This window comes from Pelobates fuscus, chromosome 13, assembly GCF_036172605.1.
Source record: "Pelobates fuscus isolate aPelFus1 chromosome 13, aPelFus1.pri, whole genome shotgun sequence".
Taxonomy (NCBI): Eukaryota; Metazoa; Chordata; class Amphibia; order Anura; family Pelobatidae; genus Pelobates; species Pelobates fuscus.
Genome location: NC_086329.1, coordinates 107,485,017 through 107,499,810, shown reverse-complemented (window position 1 = coordinate 107,499,810; position 14,794 = coordinate 107,485,017). Strand labels below are relative to the sequence as shown.

At 43.5% G+C, this 14,794-nt stretch overlaps 1 protein-coding gene across 4 annotated transcripts in view; it reads left to right on the top strand.

Annotated features, from left to right (window-relative positions):
• Positions 1 to 14,794, top strand: part of HJV (hemojuvelin BMP co-receptor) — a 79,610-nt gene that overhangs the window by 34,082 nt on the left and 30,734 nt on the right. Inside the window, exon 1 of one of the 4 annotated variants that reach the window (XM_063439136.1) lies at positions 8,975 to 8,997. The exons of the other annotated variants lie outside the window; for them this stretch is intronic. The gene's annotated coding sequence lies outside the window, so the exon portion shown is untranslated. Of the gene's footprint in view, positions 1 to 8,974; positions 8,998 to 14,794 lie in introns of those variants that run through there. 4 annotated transcript variants of the gene reach the window in all.

The following is a 14,794-nucleotide window of genomic DNA, read 5'->3' as shown; positions in this document are numbered from 1 at the left end:
TACAGTTTATTCTTCTGTAAGAATAAGCTATATTGTCAATCGAGACACATATCCTTAGCGTGTTACCTAGCCTGTGAAATACACTAAAACAAAAATCTACTGTCAGCATTGCATGCAACTACTCATGGGCATTATGCCCTCAATCTTACTCCGTCTATGTAACCTATGTAAGTGCTGTTACCTTACTTTATACCCTGTTGAATTCAGCACTAGCACTGCGTTCTCTAGCTTGACAACTTAAAAAAAAAAAGTGCAGTCTGAGCTCTGTCATGCTTCCTCACAATATGTTTATTATGATTTATGTTACTCGACAGTCTGAAAATTCTGTCTTGTACCAACCCTGCACAACAAAAATAAAGAATTACAAAAAAAAAGAAAGACTTACTGTGCGCACTATATGTGTACCAAGGTAGATCAATATGGCCCTGAGTAAGGGCCCAAACAAGCATTATATAACCTAAAATATGTTCTGTTTGGTCCACATCATATCTGCGACTCCAAAAAGTATGCAAATGGGGTCACCTAGGAGAAGTTGCCACTTTATATCCGATGTGACGTTACACAAATTCATACTATATAAAGACTCGCCATTCGAGTGGGCAGCGTCCAAAGTTCTATGGGAAGTTTGAAGATATGGCTGAGCGGTGCATTGGACCCGCGCGAGCAGAGAGGATGAGCAGTTCGCCAGCATTGAATTGGCAAGTATAATATTATTCACTTTCATATGTTTAAAGCCTGACCTGAGGATGGGATGGGTTTGATGTCCTTGAATAGGTAAGTATTGTGACACACTTACCTTCTGCTAATCTCTCACTTTCATTTCTCAAGCAAATCCATAACCCCTAACAGCAGTGTCTGGGGAAGCAGGATGCTGGGCGGGGTAACAGGGTGGGCCACTGACTCAAATTACATAACCGGACATGCTCAGAAAGGGTACGGGTCTGTCCGACTAATTAGAATGTCAGTATGGTGTGAAAACATGTCAGGCTGCCCACCAATCATGCAGGCCGGCCAACTTAGGACATACTGTGCAGACAGTACCAGAAGTTTGGCTCACATGTGGCGGAACCAACCTCGCCACCGGGCACTGGAGAAGCCTGGTTGCTCGCCTGCTCCCTTTGGACTATGGCACTGCATGTTAAAGCTTATTCGTGCCTTTCTGCCGGGGTGTTCGGTAGAATTGACGATCGCTGGGTGGCCTTTGTTCGTCAAACGAACACGTGGCAGCGGCCATCTTAAACTCCCGAACAGCTGTGTTTTGCCGTCGAGTGTCTGGAACTAAAATCGGACACTCGACTAGGCAAACACCGCTGAGACCTCCAGACTTCCATGGATTTGTGTGGGAACTACCGAACGGGCCACCGTTCGGTAGAAAGACTCGTACGGACAAGGGGACTCCAATAAAGGCAGGCAAGAACCATTTCATTCGGTACTTTCAGCCGTTTATACCCAGGAACAGAGACCGACCGCAGGGCCAAACCTTATGGAACTATTTGTGGCTACCGTTGCCTGTGCGGTCGGTCATATCTTGCAACCTCCATAACTCCCGAACCCCTGGTCCGATCAGGGTGATCTTTGAGTATGTTACTCACCCAGATCAGGGCTAGCAGGGGATCCCCTATTTGGGGTACATCCAGAAAGTGGGGAAGTAATGGACATGGCTAAGGGGATTATGTGTCATGCTGAGGGGAGGAGATGTGTGGGAGGTAACGCAAGTGTGATTGGTGTAGTGTAAATCCCTCCCTTGCATGGGAGAATCCTTTATAAGCCAGTTGTGTTAATAAACGTGAGTTCTTGTTTTAACCCTCAAGCTGAAGTGTCGTCTCATTCTTGGGGGAATTTGATTGTATGCCGATTGCCAGGAGTGTAAGCGGATTGTATGCTTTTTCCTGTTCAGCTTCTTCCAGTGTTCGTGTGCCTCTTGTTCGGGAGTTCGAAGATTCGTGTAGTTTGCCGTTCGGGAGATTGGTGCTTGCAGTAGCTGCTTGTCTGGCTGAAAGGGGATTATCGCCTAAACGGTTTTTTATCCTCTGGTGAGCGAAACGGTCCGTTACACATGCGTCTAATGATGCGCTATCTCTACGCTTTCAGGGGACTGTCCCCTAGCACCCGCTGATCCACTCCTCTCCTCCTCTCCTCCTTCCATTCTTTTATTTTGTATTATTCTTTTTATTTAATGGTTTTGCATTGACAAAGAGAATACACATTTATACATAAGAAAAACAAAAGCATACACACATACAGTAGTGCACAATTTTTACCAAAAAAAGAGAGAAATCAGGATTCTATATTATGTGCATTTGATAAATATCGATTACAAACAAAAAGGCTGTCAGAGCTCATACGTTACAGCATTAGATATCGTTATTATTGATTTTCAATAGGGGAGATAGGTAAGAATGAATTTTGGTTATCTGCACAGGGGTGTGGGGACCGTTGTCCTATATAATGGATCCATCTTTCTATCGTATTATTTATTTGCAGAAGTGGAGGTTATATAGATATATTGCTTCTCCATAACCATTTGCAGGATAATTAGATTTTTTATATGCGCCTATGAAAGAACTAATGGGTCACAATTAAAGAGTGGATAATTAGGCATTGGTTTAATTGGTCTAAATTGGGCCAATCTACATGTAGCAAAGCCACAGTTGGAGTTTTAAAGAGGTTTTTAATACCCATATCTTCTAATAAAGCAAATATCCAATGCCGTGTTTATTTATACCCATACATCCCCACCAGATATGTTCATATGTACCCACCATTTGGTTACATCTCCAACAGACCTCAGAATATGTTGGATAGATCTTGTGTAACCTGTCTGGGACATAATACCACCTGTTGGTTACTTTATAGAATGTTTCTATGTCATTTAAACAATGTATATTTTTTGTAACATAGTGGAGAGCCTTGTACCAACTATCTTAGTCAATATTACAACCTAGTTCTTTTTTCCACTTATAGGACCACTATAGTCACCCAGACCACTTCAGCTCAATGTTTCAACGTTTCACTGAGGGTAATCCAGCCTCTAGTGGCTGTCTTCCTGACAGCAGCTAGAGGCGCATCTGCGAAATGTGCATCCAGCGTACAGAACATCCATAGGAAAGCATTGAGAAATGCTTTAATATAGACAGTTTGAATAGACTTGCCTCGCATGTGCATTCCACTTGACTCGGGAGCTGACGTTGGCAGCGGAGGAGAGGTCACCAGAGCCGAGGGAGCCCGGTGCTGGATAAAGGTAAGCTGCTGAAGGGGTTTTAACGGGAGGGGGCACCCTCAGGGCACTATAGTGTCAGGAAAACCGCTTTGTTTTCCTGACACTATAGTGATCCTTTAAGTATTACTGATGGAGCAGGGGTTTATTGAGATTAATCGTATCAGGTCTATGATCATAGTCTGCCAACTTATCTTCGAAGCTAGTGGGTTTTTGCTCTACAATTGATTGTGCTGTCTTTGCATCCGGATATTTCATTTTATTTCTTCTTTGATTGTCTCTATTATAGAAATATTTTTCTCTTTTAGAAGTATGGCTTTTGGTAGCCATTTTAAGTGTTGAAATAAGAAAAATCAGAAAGAAAAGAAAAAAACACAAAAACAAACCAGGAGGACCCACTAAGGGATAAGCAGAATTGGGGGGTAAAGGGGATATGAACCCAGCAGTCAGTAATATTTGCTGTGTATTTAACTTTGATTGAGTTGGCTGGGTCCAAAGATGGGGAACTCTGAAGACCTCACAGCTTTATTTGGTTTTAACGATATAATGCAATGTTGTCAGACTGAACGGCACTCTGTTTGGTGATGGTAATTAGAACTTGGCCCAAAGTTGTTATATAGCGCTGTCTCCCCCTTTCCCTTCGCTTTTCATCCCTTTCCTTTTTTTCCTTCTTCGTTCCCTTTATTCCTCCCCCTCTCTTATTTCTTTTTCATTATATTAAAGGCAATTCTTCTTTTTCTTTGATTCATATAATATTTTATGCAAAATAGAGGTAAGCCAGGCATACAGCAATCTGAGTGTAACTACGAGAAGGTATTGGTGTACTTAGCTTGTTACTGGCTTAGCTGTAACCTGCTTCCTTTTTTCTGTTTAGTTTTGTCTGGCTGGAGACTGCCTGGAGAGGCCAGGTTTCTCTCCCCTCCTTCCCTTCTGGATGTCCACAGTAGCCTCAGTCACTGCGCCCAGTCAAACAACCATATACAGGTAGCGCCAAGAAAAATACTCCAAACACAAAAGTATATAATAATAAAATCAATAAAATCAATAAGAGCAATTAAAAACCACAGGAGATAAAAAGAGTCCACAATAAAACTTGAAAGAGTAAAAAATGCAAGATGGTACGGCACAGTCTCAAAGGTGGCAATAGATCTTCTAGTCCTGGAATGGGACTTTCTTGGTAGCTTCGCTTAATAGCAGAATATGAAAAGGAAGGCAGGTAAAAGAGAAAGGAAAAAGGGCAGGTAGTGAGATAGCCCAAATCACTTATTTTAACAACAGCATAAAAACCACAACGCGTTTCTCCCCTTAGGGCTTTCTCAAGTGGTAAAAAATCCTGCGCCCAGTCAGGTGTATTCTTTGCTTGTTCTGTTTTCCCGTGACCATCCACCTTTGGCGTCCTCCGAGTCAGCGTGGTTTCAGCATCGCTCGCCGACTTTCATTCCCGCATCAGTCTAAATCTGCTCGCACCTCAGAATGCACGCGTACCCAACAGCAGTACCCAACAGCAGTACCCAACAGCAGTACCCAAGGAAGCCACCCTCCTGCACACAAAGGGTGTGTTAATAGGAGCTAGCTACAAATATAAGAATTATAAGATGTATCCGTGTGTCAAGGTATGTGTGTGTGTCACTGTGTGTATCTGTGTCAGTGTGTGTATGTGTATCCGTGTGTCAAGGTATGTGTGTGTGTCACTGTGTGTATCTGTGTCAGTGTGTGTATGTGTATCTGTGTGTCAAGGTGTGTTTGTCAGCGAGTTTATCTGTGTCAGTGTGTGTATGTGTATCTGTGTGTCAAGGTGTATGTATGTGTTAATGTATCTGTGCATGTTAATGTGTATGCATATCTGTGTAAGTATGTATGTATGTGTCAGTGTATGTGCATACATCCCATCAAACGCCAACACAACATACAAACACACCTTTGCAATCAAACACAAAATGTACATACAAACACACCCCATGCATTCAAATTACAAAAAATACACAAACAGACCTCTTCATTCAAACACCAATGCTATACACAAATGTACACACGCGTTTAAATGCCAACACTACATACAAACACACCCCTGAACTCAAATGCAAACATTACATACAAACACACCCTGTAATAATACAACAAGTTGTAATAATACGATGAGCTATAATAATAGATGGAGCTGTAATAATAGACTACACTGTATTAATACAATAACCTGTAATAACACACTCAGCTATGATGATACAATAAGCTGCATTATTACAGCATAGCATATTGTATTATTAGTCTGTTATTACAGCATATTGTATTATTACAGCTCAGCGTATTATTACAGCTCATTGTATTATTAGAGCATAGTGTATTATTACAGCTCAGCGTATTATTACAGCTCATTGTATTATTACAGCTCAGTGTATTATTACAGCTCATTGTATTATTACAGCATATTGTATTATTACAGCTCATTGTATTATTACAGCTCTTTGTAGTGTTTAGTTTGCTTAGAGTTTATGAGGGGTTTGACAGATGTCGTGGCTACTGGCATTCAGAGACAATGTCTGAACCTGATCCAAGACAAAGAACTGAATCACATGGGTCCGTTCCTTCATTCTCTGCTAGAAATAGGTGCCAAATGGTTAGAATTACAGGCAGCATTAGACATTTGGTAAAAGAAAGTCATTATAGGCTTTTCAAGACTGGCAGATAGGCAGACAAACCAGATAGACAGTAAAGTAAGACAGATACTGGGACAGGAACACAATCAGGTAAGACAGACAGTCACACAAACACACAGACAGGTAAGACAGACAGCCAGGTATGACAGACAGACAGGTAAGACAGACAATCAATCAGACACACAGCCAGGTAAGACACACAGCCAGGTATGACAGACAGTCAGGTAAGACACACAGCCAGGTATGACAGACAGTCAGGTAAGACAGACAGTCAATCAAAAACAAAGCTAGGTAAGACAGACAGTCAATCAGACACACAGCCAGGTAAGACACGCAGCCAGGTATGACAGACAGCCAGGTAAGACAGACAATCAATCAAAAACAAAGCCAGGTAAGACAGACAGGCATTCAGACACACACACACACACACAGCCAGGTAATACACACAGTCAGGTAAGACAGACAGTCAATCAGACACACAGCCAGGTAAGAAACACAGCCAGGTAAGACAGACAGTCAATCAGACACACAGCCAGGTAAGACACACAGTCAGGTAAGACAGACAGTCAATCAGACACACAGCCAGGTAAGAAACACAGCCAGGTAAGACAGACAGTCAATCAGACACACAGCCAGGTAAGACAGACAGTCATTCAGACACACACACGGCAAGGTAAGACACACAACCAGGTAAGACACTCAGTCAGGTAAGACAGACAGTCAATCAGACACACACACAGCCAGGTAAGAAACACAGCCAGGTAAGACAGACAGTCAATCAGACACACAGCTAGGTAAGACACACAGTCATGTATGACAGACAGTCAATCAGACACACAGCCAGGTAAGACACACAGCCAGGTAAGACAGAAGTCAATCAGACACACAGCTAGGTAAGACACACAGTCAGGTATGACAGACAGTCAGATAAGACACACAGCCAGGTAAGACACACTGCCAGGTAAGACACACAGTCAGGTAAGACACACAGTCAGGTAAGACAGTCATATTGTGGATGGTGATTAGTCGGATAAGTGGTGATTCCAATCATACAGGACTTAAAGTGGCACTGTCATCGTCATGGGACTTTGCAGAATTTGCAAATACTTACGACGGTGAAATTGTCGATGGGAGTGACAGGTAAAGCAGGGAAAGTTAAAATCTCCTTACTTGAACATGTCCTTTGTGGGTGCCGCTATCTTCCTCCGACGGGTCCTCTTCAGCTCCTGGCACGTCTGTGCCCAGAGACGACATCGTCGCTGTACTTTTACGCATTTGCTAAAGTACAGCATTGACGTCTATGGAGGATCCTGCTCCATGGACAGAACTAATACCCTGTCACTGGTAACGGCTGGGGGGATTGAGACTGCTAGATGGTGGTAGCTCCACCCGGGTCTATCTATCTATGTAGGGAAAATACATACTTTTTGGAAATAGATGAAAAAAAGAAAGACTAGTAGGAAAGAGGAAGAGAAGAGAAAGAGATGGGGAAGAGATGAAGAAGAGATAAAGAAGAAGAGAAGAGGAAGAGATCAAGAAGAGAAGAGGAAGAGATGAGGAAGAGAAGAGGAAGAGAGGAGGAAGTGATGAAGAAGAGATGAGGAAGAGAAGAGGAAGCGATGAAGCAGAGATGAGGAAGAGAAGAGGAAGAGATGAAGCAATGAGGAAGAGAAGAGGAAGAGACAAGGAAGCGATGAGGAAGAGATGAGGAAGCAATGAGGAAGAGAAGAGGAAGCGATGAAGAAGAGTAGAGGAAAAGACAAGGACGTGATGAGGAAGAGATGATGAAGAGACAAGAAAGAGAAAAGGAAGCGATGAAGAAGAGATGAGGAAGCAATGAGGAAGAGAAGAGGAAGCGATGAGGAAGAGAAGAGGAAGCGATGAGGAAGAGAAGAGGAAAAAACAAGGACGCGATGAGGAAGAGATGAGGAAGAGACAAGGAAGAGAAAAGGAAGCTGTAACGGATCACCTGGCACCCCGACTGGGTACCTCCGTTGAAGGATGCTCCTAGCGCTTCCTGAGGGCTCCAAGCACTCCAGCCGACACAATAACCACTGTAGACTCCTTTAGAGAGCAAGACAGGAACAAGCTCTTACAAGAGCTTAGAAATGATTATCCAAGGGAGCATGCAGAGCATAGCAATCCCTTGTGATGATATAGCAATTCCCTCAATAAGAGACAGGACTCTAGATTGAGGGTGAAGAAGAACTGACTGTACTGGCACATACAGCCTCTTTTATTCACATTCTACAAACATAGTACTGCCCACAGGGTTTTTAAGAACAACCAATCAACACATTACAACACAGCTAACACTCCCATTCATTACATCAGAAATCCTCCCCACTGCCTGTGATACAATTATCTCAACACAATAGACTAACTTCATTATCACAGGCAGGAAAATACAGTATTATAAAACATATCACAGGGACCCCAAAACATGCACCAAATACCGGTGAGATGGTACCATGTAGAAAAGTAAAAACAGTGTCTGTGAGTTAAAATGGCCGCCATCCATTGTTCTCACCATGTACTTCATCCATTGTTCTCACCATGTGCTTCATCCATTGTTCTCACCATGTGCTTCATCCATTGTTCTCACCATGTACTTCATCCATTGTTCTCACCATGTGCTTCATCCATTGTTCTCACCATGTGCTTCATCCATTGTTCTCACCATGTACTTCATCCATTGTTCTCACCATGTGCCTCTGATACATGAAATGGTGGCCACCCAGTAACTCCACAGTTTATCTGGTAGTCTATCCAGCCGAACCAACAGATGAAACACATGGGGAACAGTGCAAGAAACGAAGGGAATCATAAAAAATATGGACAATAGTCATATTTGTGCACAATCTCCAGTTTTGTCACAGGGCACAAATAGTGTTTTCAAATGCCATATATCCCAGGGCCATAGTCAGAAGGTAGGAGGGGGGCAAGCAGCCCCCTCCAAGAACATGTGGCGAGGTCTGTTCCGCCACAGAAGCGATGAAGAAGAGATGAGGAAGCAATGAGGAAGAGAAGAGGAAGCGATGAGGAAGAGAAGAGGAAAAGACAAGGAAGAGATGAGGAAGAGATGAGGAAGAGACAAGGAAGAGAAGAGGAAGCGATTGTGACGAGGTAAGTACGATGTGACATTGCCCTTTAAAGATATAACAAGACAACAAGGTGGAACAAGAGTAAGTGGTCAGATCCAGCAGGTGAGGGAATATTTACATATAACGAATCACACAGTGCTATCGCTGAGGTTAGAACACATGCAATCTCTGATTTTAATAATCAGAATATGCTGACGTTTCCTTTAAGCAAGTCCAACCGTTGTACATGACATCATTTAAACTCTGGCGAGGGATGTGAGGCTAGCTCCTTGAACTTACAAAGTAAGCAGAATCGCAGTGTGTCGGCTACGGAGGGGATCTGGGAGTATCATGGTAATGGACATCTGTAACGGCTTTCTGCTGACATCTGGACAACTTGCTCTGGAAGGAAATGCTTCCTAAATCTTGGGAGAGCAATTAGTGGATCTGGGCGGTGTGATGGGCCAAGCAGCCTCCCATTCCCAGCTGTGAACGCTCTGTGTGCAGCAGGTGGACGGACAGGCGTTCACTCTCTCTGCAAGAATTAACTTCACATTAACTCAGCGTAACGCTCTGTGATACAAGGAACATGATGGAACCCACTATTTATATTAGGAAAGAAAAAAATCGGTATATCTAGAACCCTTAGACAAGATAAAATATAATTATATAACTTACTGTCTCTGTGTCTGTCTATCTATCTATCAATATCTATCTATCTATCTATCTATCTATCAATCAATATCTATCTATCTATTGATCTATATCTATCTGTCTATCAATATCTATCTATCTATCAATATCTATCTATCTATCAATATCTATCTATCTATCTATTGTCTATCAATATCTATCTATATATTATCTATCTATCTATCTATCTATCAATATCTATCTATCTATTGATCTATATCTATCTATCTATCTATCAATATCTATCTATCTATCTATCAATATCTATCTATATATTATCTATAGAAACATAGAAACATAGAATGTGACGGCAGATAAGATCCATTCGGCCCATCTAGTCTGCCCAGTTTTCTAAATACTTTCATTAGTCCCTGGCCTTATTTTATAGTTAGGAGAGCCTTATGCCTATCCCACGCATGCTTAAACTCCTTTACTGTGTTAACCTCTACCACTTCAGCTGGAAGGCTATTCCATGCATCCACTACCCTCTCAGTAAAGTAATACTTCCTGGTATTATTTTTAAACCTTTGCCCCTCTAATGTAAGACTATGTCCTCTTGTTGTGGTAGTTTTTCTTCTTTTAAATATGGTCTCCTCCTTTACTGTGTTGATTCCCTTTATGTATTTAAATGTTTCTATCATATCCCCCCTGTCTCGTCTTTCCTCCATGCTATACATGTTAAGATCCTTTAACCTTTCCTGGTAAGTTTTATCCTGCAATCCATGAACCAGTTTAGTAGCCCTTCTCTGAATTCTCTCTAAGGTATCAATATCCTTCTGAAGATACGGTCTCCAGTACTGCGTACAATACTCCAAGTGAGGTCTCACCAGTGTTCTGTACAATGGCATGAGCACTTCCCTCTTTCTACTGCTAATACCTCTCCCTATACAACCAAGCATTCTGCTAGCATTTCCTGCTGCTCTATTACATTGTCTGCCTACCTTTAAGTCCTCAGAAATAATTGTCAGGGGTCCGCGGGCGGCTAGTAGGGGAGGCTGCTCGCAGCTCGCAGCACTCACCCTCAGTCCATCACCGCCCGCGGTCTCCCCTCCTCCTACCTGTCTGCGAGCGGCGTCTCCTCTCCGCCGCTCGCCGCTCGCATCCGTCACGCCTCCCAGCGGCAGCATGTATAACGGTGCACGCTGGAAGGTCGTTGATTTATGCAAACGCCTGGGTCACGTGAGTGACCCGGCGTTAAAGCAACAGTACCACAATCACAGTGGGAGGCTTAGATATCTCCCACGTTTGATTGTTAATTCTGATTGGAAGTTATCCAATCAGAATTTAACCTAGGGTATTTATACTCACCTTTCCTGTTCCTCCCTGCCCTGTTGTGGTCTTTGCTGTATAGTATTGATTCTGAACTTGTGATTTCTGGTTACGTACTCTCTGGCTTGTTAATCTGACTTTGTAAATTTCTCCTACCCTTTGACCTCGGCTTGTTTATCGTTATCCTGTTTTCTGGTTCCCCTGACTCGGCTTGTCTCCTGACTATTCTGTGTGTGCTTAGCCCGGCCACTCTAAGGTCCGGTACGGCACCTTTTCTGTGTGTGTGTGTGTCTGTTAGCGTGTTGGGTTCCCGGAATCGTGACATTACAACAGGGCCATTATGGAACCTGCTGACATTCCACAGCTCCTAGTTAATCAGGAGGCTAGAATGGATGGTTTAGACCATCGTATGGATCAGTTTGCCCAGGCTTTACAAACCATACTGGCTCGTACTGCCCACTTGCAACCTGCTGTTCAAGAAGTTGTTGCTGCTGGGCCAGAACCCAGTCCTGATCCGGTAACCGCTCCTGCTCACGTGGTTCACATGACGCCACCTCAGCGCTATAGCGGTGATCCAGCATCGTGCCGTGGTTTCCTCAACCAAATTGATATTCATTTGGTGATGAATCCGCGCTCATACCCCACTGACAGAGCCAAAATTGCTTTTCTGATCAACCATTTGTCAGGAAAAGCTCTAGCATGGGCCAACCCCATGTGGGAGAACACGTCCCCAATGTCCTTTGCAGACTTTCTAACAGCTTTCAAACGTACGTTTGATCAGCCCGGCCGGGTTGCTTCTGCTGGCAAAGCTCTGCTCAGGATCCGACAGGGCAGTAGATCAGTAGCGGATTATACCATTGAATTCCGCACTCTGGCAGCTGAAGTGGTTTGGAATAACGACTCTCTCGTAACAGCTTTTCAGGAGGGTTTGGCCGCTTGCATATTAGACGAAATAGCATCCAGGGAATTGCCTATTCTTCTGGATGATCTAATAGATTATATCATTCTAATTGACAACCGTATAAGAGAGAGGCGTAGTCAAAGAAGAATGAATACACAGGGGTTACCTGCTTTACCCAGTACTGCACTACTAGCGTTACCTCCCCCTACTCAACCACCTCCCGAACCCATGCAATTAGGTGCTGTAGGCTTATCTGAAGCTGAAAGGACATACCGCAGAAGGGAGGGCTTGTGCCTTTATTGTGGTAAGAGGGGGCATCTCCGAAGTAACTGTCCTAGTTTGCAGGGAAACTACAGCACCTAAGGCCTAGAGAGGGGTCGGCCTCGGGTGTTATGGTTTTTTCCCCTCATGTGTCCATCTCCAGACCATTCATTACGGTTACTCTTTTGGTCAATCAAACCACGATCACAACTAAAGCCTTGATCGATTCAGGTGCTGCAGATAACTTTATCGATGAGAACTTTGCTAAAACCGCAGCCTTGAATTTGATCCAAAAGGCCACACCCTTGGCCGTTGAGGCCATAGATGGTAGACCACTTGAGAAACCCCTGGTGACCCATGAGACCCAAGAAATGGTTATGGCCGTGGGTGCCTTACACAAAGAAAGGATAATTCCAAGTACCTTCCAAATAATTGACTCCCTTACAGCTTCCATCATACTGGGCTTCCCCTGGTTAGTTAAGCATAACCCGGTACTTGATTGGGGTTGTTTGGATATACTCTCCTGGGGGGAATCCTGTCAACGAGACTGTATGGTCCGTTTACATCCCGTTTGTTTACTCAATGTGCCTACAGCTAAACCCCTTTCTGTTTCTGTCCCCCCTGTCTATGCAGACCTCGCATTGGTCTTTGAAAAAAGGGAAGCTGATAGACTACCGCCACATCGGGATTATGATTGTGCCATAAACTTGTTACCTGGAAAGATGCCTCCTAGGGGCAAGGTCTACCCGCTTTCTGAGAAAGAAAACCAGGTCATGGAGGAGTACATACAGGAATCCTTACGTAAAGGTTTTATCAGAAGGTCCTCCTCTCCGGCTGGTGCTGGTTTCTTTTTTGTTGCCAAGAAAGAGGGCGATTTAAGGCCATGTATAGACTATAGAGGCCTGAATAATATAACAGTTAAAAATGCTTATCCTATCCATCTCATTACTGAGTTGTTTGACCGTGTCAAAGGTTCTAGATTTTTTACCAAACTAGACCTCAGGGGGGCTTATAACTTGGTTCGTATAAAAGAAAACGATGAATGGAAGACAGCGTTCAATACACGCAGTGGGCATTACGAGTATCTAGTTATGCCTTTCGGACTCTGTAATGCTCCTGCTGTCTTTCAGGACCTCATAAATGATGTCCTTAGAGATTTACTACATGTCTGTGCCGTGGTCTATCTCGATGATATACTTGTGTTTTCTCCTGATCTGGAGTCTCATCATGCCCATGTGAGGAAGGTACTTAAGAGATTGCTACAAAATGGTCTTTATTGTAAATTGGAGAAATGTTTATTCGACCAAAAATCAGTACAATTCCTAGGGTACATCATTTCTGAACAGGGGTTCAGCATGGATCCTTCAAAATTAGAAGCCATGTTGTCTTGGCCTCTTCCTCAAGGCCTTAAAGCAATACAGCGATTTATAGGCTTTGCCAATTATTATCGCAGGTTTATTAAAAACTTTTCATCAGTCATTTCTCCTTTCACTAAACTGACTAAAAAGGGTTTGCACCCCAGGGTTTGGACTCCTGAAGCCATTAAAGCCTTTGAGACTCTCAAAAAGGCATTTGCCACTGCCTCTGTGCTACACAATCCCGATCCTTCCCTTCCCTTTGTAATGGAAGTAGACGCTTCAGAATCAGGTGTGGGAGCTGTATTATCACAAAGACTATCCTATAACGAACCCCTCCATCCCTGTTGCTACTTTTCTAAAAAACTATCTGATTCGGAGAAAAATTACGACGTCGGGAACAGGGAACTATTAGCTATTGTGATGGCTTTTAAAGAGTGGAGATACTTATTAGAAGGAGCCAGACACGAAATCCTGGTTATAACTGATCATAAGAATCTCTCCTATGTAGCTGATGCTAAAAGATTGTCCTCTCGTCAAGCCAGATGGCCCTTATTTCTTTCACGCTTTCAGTTCATTATCACATATAGACCTGGGTACCGTAATGTCAAGGCTGATGCTATCTCCCGACAATGCGAACCTTTGGAGTCTATTGCCCCCGCTCCTGAACCCATTGTACCCACGTCTAAGATAATAGCCGCTACCCGTTTGGTTATTTCGTCCCTTTTCCTGGATGGTATCAAGGCATACCAAACCCAAGCACCCTCTGAGACACCTGTTGATAGATTATACGTGAAAGAAAGAGATAGAAATAAATTGTTGGTTTTATTTCACACCGCCAAAACGGCTGGTCACCCAGGGGTTACCAAAACATACAAGGGTCTCCTTCAACAATTCTGGTGGCCTTCACTTAAGCAAGACGTAGTGGATTATGTGCAGGCTTGTCGTGTTTGTGCACAGTGTAAGTCCCCTACTGTTAAACCCCAGGGTCTCCTGATGCCTTTGTCCGTACCCAAGAAACCATGGACCCACCTATCCATGGACTTTATTGTTGATCTTCCTTCATCCGATGGAATGACAGTAATTTTGACTGTGACTGATAGGTTCTCTAAGATGGCACACTTTATTCCACTCAAAGAACTACCTTCTGCGGTTCAGTTGGCTCGGGTGTTTGCCAATGAGGTTTTCCGCTTGCATGGTATACCACAGGATATCGTATCCGACAGGGGTCCTCAGTTTGTCTCTCGGTTTTGGAGGGGCTTTTGTGCTGAGATGGGGATTTCCTTGTCATTTACCTCCTCCTATCATCCACAATCCAATGGAGCTGCCGAACGGGCGAATCAATCTGTGGAGTTGTATTT